The 6,000-nt window shown below is 38.9% G+C and overlaps 1 long non-coding RNA gene across 2 annotated transcripts in view; it reads right to left on the bottom strand.

The window, feature by feature from the left end:
* Window positions 1-359: 359 nt before the first annotated feature.
* LOC115494330 (uncharacterized) overlaps window positions 360-6,000 on the bottom strand; it is a 49,624-nt gene continuing 43,983 nt past the window's right edge. Inside the window, exons 9-10 of one of the 2 annotated variants that reach the window (XR_012055048.1) lie at window positions 2,377-2,536; window positions 360-601 (exon numbers count right to left, since the gene is read on the bottom strand). This is a non-coding gene — a long non-coding RNA (uncharacterized lncRNA). The remainder of the gene's footprint in view (window positions 602-2,376; window positions 2,537-6,000) is intronic. The other variant, XR_012055051.1, reaches the window with a different exon arrangement.

Here is a 6,000-nt window from a genome sequence, read left to right as displayed (position 1 = left end):
TCCAGACTGTCCAATCTCACAATTTGTAAGAAGGCTGCATTATATTTTCATTTAAGTATATGCTTTCCAAACTCTGGGGACATCAGCTATCTGCTACAGCCTGGCCTGCTTCATTAATGTGAGTGGGGAAAAGAAAATTCCATGCTTTTGCCAATGAATTACACAAAGAAAATGGAATTCTGTTGTGGGCCACCTCAAAGTATTATTTTTAAATCCCACCCATGGAGTGGTTGCATGAACTGGTGGCAGTCAGTACCTGCAGATTTAAGGCCTACCCTAACCCATGTTCAAAATATCTAAATTAATGGATTCAGCATGGAGAAAGGAAAATCCAGAGGCTTGTGAGGAGGATTGTGAGGTTTGCGTCTTTTGAATATTTTTATTCTGGACAATTTGTTCACAACTGCAGCATTTCAAGGCCAAGTAATCTGGTTTGCTTCATTCATCTTGCATTATACAAAGTGAATGTATGCCAGGCAGAGGGATTCACTGCTGTGGAACAAGCCTGGGCATTGTCTGGCCACTTCAGGAGCTGTGGGAAGAGCTCTGTCATCGGTCCCTCACACCTGTGTCACCTCCTGCTTTTCTGGACATTCATACCCTGCAGTAAAGGAAAACAGAACACAGATTAATATTTCCTCTGTGTTTTCTATTTAGACAGATTCAATAGAAGAGGAGGGTAATTTTATAGGGAGTAAGTAGGAGCTTTGACTTCTCACAGCCAAAGAAACCCCCATTTTACAAGTCACAGTTGCACGGAGCACTTGTTTGGCAAGACAGTTCCTCAGCATTAAGCCTCTCTCACTTCTGCAGGAAAAGGATGAAAAGAGCTGCTCTTCCATGAGATAAATGTGCTGCCCAGCCATGCCACCTTATATATCTGTTTTTTTCCTCTGCTTTTATTCATACAAGGTTATTCTTCTCCTAGACATCCAGATAGTACAATAATAATTTTCCTAATCCATCTCTTAGGCTACTGTCACTTTTTTCTTGGAATTAAACTATTTTTTTTCACTCTCTCATGTCAGAGGAAAGCTTCAGGCTCCTCAATACTTAGTTCCTATATCTCTTCCTATTTCACCTATACTGATAGTTGACTTCCATCTCTTACAGTCACTTAACACCCCATATTTCAGATTTCAGATGCAGTCTCAAAAACAAAGTGATTTTACAGGTCATCTTTGAATCCCTACTGAAATCTCTCTTTTGATATGATGCCTGAGAAAAACGACAAAATTCAAGCTGCTGTAGGGTTGAGATAGTCAAAGCAATTGAACATACCTGCAACCAGTCTTATCCAGGTCTGTCATCTTCTCTTAAAGAGACCCTAAATTTCTGGAATAATCACCCCCTTTTGACCTAGCCTGACAATATTATCCACAGTGTTTTGATAGTCTAGGACAGCGTCTCCTATGCACAATGCAGACATCATTTCAAAAAGGTATTTTTAGTAAAAGTATTAGGGGGTTTACAGCTCACTTTTCCATTACAGTTTGCCCAGGCATTCAGGAAGTTCCTTTTGTCTATCACATGCTTAAATTTCCAGAGCAGTATTGCTCATGACTCAGGATAATAATAAACAAATGTCATAAATTAATTAATATATTTTTAAAATGGGGCTGTAGTTTCCTCGAATTTTTCTAGCTCAAATATTTACAGGTGTATGCAGAGACTGACTTTCCCTAATTAAAGCTCATAACAAAAACTTATTGCAGTAAAGAGTAATTTGACTAAATATGTGGGGAATTAAAACATCATCCTATCAACCTCTTTAAAAATGGTGTCAGCCACTGATGTAGTCAATACACTTTGAAGTGATTCCAGTAGAACTCTGATATCTTTAGAAAATGATTGGTTTTATTCAAATCATACTTCACAAATCTTTTCTACAAGAGATATTAGCACACCAGACACACCGCAAAATGACATCCAAGAAGACAGCCTGTGTAGGTGAAGTGGTGCCTTGCTTTTTCTTCTGCTGAGTGAAACAATATGGATATAGACCTCACAGAAAGAAAAATGTCATGTTCATTGAAAATTTGCTAAAGCTGTGCTGTCTGGTCCTAACATTCCTTTCCTAATACTGAGCTTTTCCCACCTCTTAGAAAAAGAATAAAATAAACAATCCATTCCCTGCCAGATTAGAAAACAAGCACCCTGGACTACCAGCCTGGCAAAAAGGACATTCCTTGTCAATTCTCACACAATCCCATCTGAACAGGATGTTAAAAAGAAAGCTGTTCTGTATGGAGGCTACCTCTGAGCTGATGACAATTAATTTCTGATGTCATATATATTCAATGTGGGAGATTTAAAGTGAAAGTAAAAGAGTTGAGTCACAAAATCAACAAGGCTGGAAAATTGCCATCTTCATACCACTGTGGTGAGGGCATCTGTAGAAAACAGAACCAAGATCCTGCTTTTTCTCATCCAGCTCAAGGCAACAAACAAGGAGTAGTAAGCGATGACCAGAGTTATTCACTGAAGTCGAATTCTTGCCTCTGGAGCTTCATTTTACCTTCTACCTAATTCTTAACTGTTTGGAGGGAGAAGATGAAAAGTAAATGATATTTCAGTATGCAAGTGATAGAACTGTGACATAATTTTTGGACAGTCACATCATACCCATTTCCTGTCCTATCTCTTAGTGTCAAGGTCTCTTTGATCACTGACTTTTAAGGGCAGAGCCTTGTCTCTCACCATGTATTAGCACACAGCTTAGCAAAATAGGCTTCACTTTGGATCAAGGCCTCTAAGTACTACCATTATATAAATAGCCATTCTCAGAGAAACAGAATTCAAACACAAAACTGTGAGGAGATGAAAGAACACATGGTTTTCTGGTGACTCATTTTGCACAGTTCTGAACACGTAGTTTTATTTTGCTCTCAAAGGCCAAGTCGCACATGGTACTCTCCACAGACGAGCAAGGATGCCAACAGAGAGGAACCTACAACAGAACTCAGGGCAAGTGTTTAGGACAGGGCTGCTTTTTCTCTCATTTCCCTTCACCAAGTACTGCATCATTAAACAAGCATTTCTTCCTGCAAGTTATAAATAGGCACTAGTGCCTTATCATCTTCTTGCTCACTGGGAAAGAATGTGGATCAGCTAAAGAATGAGACACCCAGGAAAGCTGTTCAACAGCAACAACAATTTTTTGTTTAAAAACACTCTCTCCCAGAGTCAGAGGCATACATTCTTTGGGAATGAGTTTCTTGATCTGGGAAATTACATGATGCTTTATATACAAAAATATTAAGAGAGGATTATGTCACTGGTAAAAATGTGCTGAAATGAGGCCTTTCCCTTTTGCGAGCCTTTAAAGGAGCTTTCCAAGCTTACCAAAACTGTGCAGTCATGCTGCTGACAGGCAGCCAAGTTCACATAAGAACCATTACAAGGGCATCTTCAAAGCCAGTACACTGATGGCCCTCTCATAGAAACTGCGAGGTGCGTCAGACTTCACATTACCAACATGGAATCTCAAAGCCCAGAAAGAATTATCATCCTTCATTCTTGTATTGCAAGGTGTGCAAGGTGTGCAATAGCCATAAACCATGACTCCAGAAAACATGGAGATGATTAGAGAAAGAGATGTCATCAAGAAAAAGCACTGGACAAGGCTCAACAAAATATAGGCCAAGATCCACATACATATTTAGGTTCCTATCATTCATCTGTTTCATGGTGAGCATTGGTGCCTAAAAAAGAGTTACAGTCTTAAATTCTTTTGTAGATTTTTGCCCTCTGTTTTATTCCCAGGGTTATTCAGCTGACAAAACAATTCACCTCCCAGTGGACAGTTCACATTTCCTAACTTGCAAAACATGTGCATAGCACATATGTATCAAAAGTGCATTTTCACAGACTCAGTGTCATGATGAGAAGGATGACAGAATATCCCCAGGCAAAAAAAACGTTTTGGTCCAATAATGGAACACTTGTTTTGTTCATGCTGCAGGAAGTATTAATGTTTCATCAGATTCTTTCAATGAAGCAAGGTACCAGATTTTTCAGTTCAACTGCAGCTGTAACTGATAGGTGAGACAGGGAACTTTACTTAAGAGGAGGAGGATACATTTATTTGAATATTATCTCTTTGGAGATACATTTCATCCCTCTATACAGTAAGCACCTAACTCAAATTGATTCTGTTCTATTCAGAGTTCCTGGGCAGAAACTTTATCATCCAAGACCTTAGGACAAAAAAAAACAAAACAAAACCCAAAAAAAAAAATCTACCCAAACCATTGGTTATTAAAAAACGTGGCCAGGATTTGACCTTAAAAGGAGTAAAGAATGACAAATAAAAAATGAAGACAATTATAATCCTCTTCAGCTTTGCAGCTTGTTTCTGCAAAGTAATTTATTAATTATTTTAAGTTTTAAGAACGTCTTACCTAAAGCATTCACAGAGCCAAAAGACAGTGCTATTTTTAGAGTGCTATTTTTTTTGGCTTGTTTTTGCAGGGTAAAACCGATGTATCTGAAAGACTTGCAACCTCCAAGATTATAAACTTTGAGGACACACAGGTCAGGCCCTGTCTTCAGGCAAGTTTGGCAGATATCTACTCACAAGACAAAGCTGTCCAGAAGGAAACTTACTACAATAACATATTTGCTATGAATAGAGTAAGTATCCAGGACAAAGTGATACTCAACATTGCTCAGGGTTCTGTAAAACAGGCCATTATTATAGTATTTTCTAGATTACTCCATCCTTTTCAGTGCTTCCTGAGTCAGTTGCTAGAGCAATCCATCCCCTTGACATTAAAACAAATAATGCTGGAGATATATTTTCTTTCACTAGTACCACAGAACTCCTTCTGGATCTCAACGGGAACTGTAAAAAACTGCTCTGGTTTCAAGTTCAGTGCAATTGCAGAGGAAGGGATTATTAAGTGAAAATCATCTCTCAATCGTGATAACTGTCCCACATACAAATGAGATACATGGCAACAAGAAATACTCTTCACCATATGCGCTGAAAATGCATCTAGCAGATCTTCTTCTGCTTCTAGTAGGAGCCATGGGACTCTGCAGCAGCCTCAGCATGAAGATTAGAAGCACCCATTGGGACACAATTCCCACCTTCATTTGTAATCAGAAATCACCTAGTCACTCTAGAAGCCTCACAGCCTTCTAAAGGGCCTTTGCTTCCATACACTGTTTTGTGGTAGTAAGTAAAACTCTAAGACCACTTAAGAGTTCAGAGAGTAACAATGGATGAAGTGGCTTAGTCAGTGTGGCAGCTAACAGACCTTTGTTTATAAGAAGCAGAATTCTAATCCTGATTTTGCTGTGAACTGTGCTAGAACAACGAAACTTTTGTTTTGATTTTTGTTTTAATACTAGAAGAGACATTTTCTAAAATAAACATAGCTGCAGACAGGAATCTGGACAAAGTATGGTAGAATTACACAAGCAGACTGACTTACATCAAACTTTCAGAACTGCTCCCAAAATGTGTACACACCCATTACACTTGAAAGTGCTGGACATTTATCTCCATTTCAATTTAAACCACAGCCAGGGTCTAATTTCCCTTTCTTCACATTTTACATTTTCAAAGCCAACTCAGCAAGTTCTCATCCACCCTCACACCTAGGGAGAAAAAAGCCAAAAAGGCAAGAGAACCAGCCAAAAGGAAACAGGAGTGTTCCTGGGCCGCCCTATTGGATCTTGCTCCAATAGGAGAAAAAAGTTTAGCCTACCCCTAGAAGGTGTTGCCACTCCAATTCCTACCATCCTAAACAATTCCATATGTTTAGGATGCTAAGCACAGAATTAATACTCTCTGACAGTACAACATGCTGACAGGGACATGTTACCTGTCCTTTGTTAGTAAGGATCTGACAGAATACTCTTTAGTGTATTGGGATGTCTTCACATGCGTCTCTTCTTGGCCATGTAGTAGAGGGTCCTCTGACCAACTGTGCCCTTTTGAGTTCTTAAGCTTGTCATGAATCTCATAAAATAAGTTTTTGAAACATTATT

Source organism: Taeniopygia guttata, chromosome 3 (genome assembly GCF_048771995.1).
Source record: "Taeniopygia guttata chromosome 3, bTaeGut7.mat, whole genome shotgun sequence".
Classification (NCBI taxonomy): Eukaryota; Metazoa; Chordata; class Aves; order Passeriformes; family Estrildidae; genus Taeniopygia; species Taeniopygia guttata.
The sequence above is the reverse complement of the archived record's forward strand: the minus strand, read 5'-3'. Positions and strand labels throughout refer to the sequence as shown.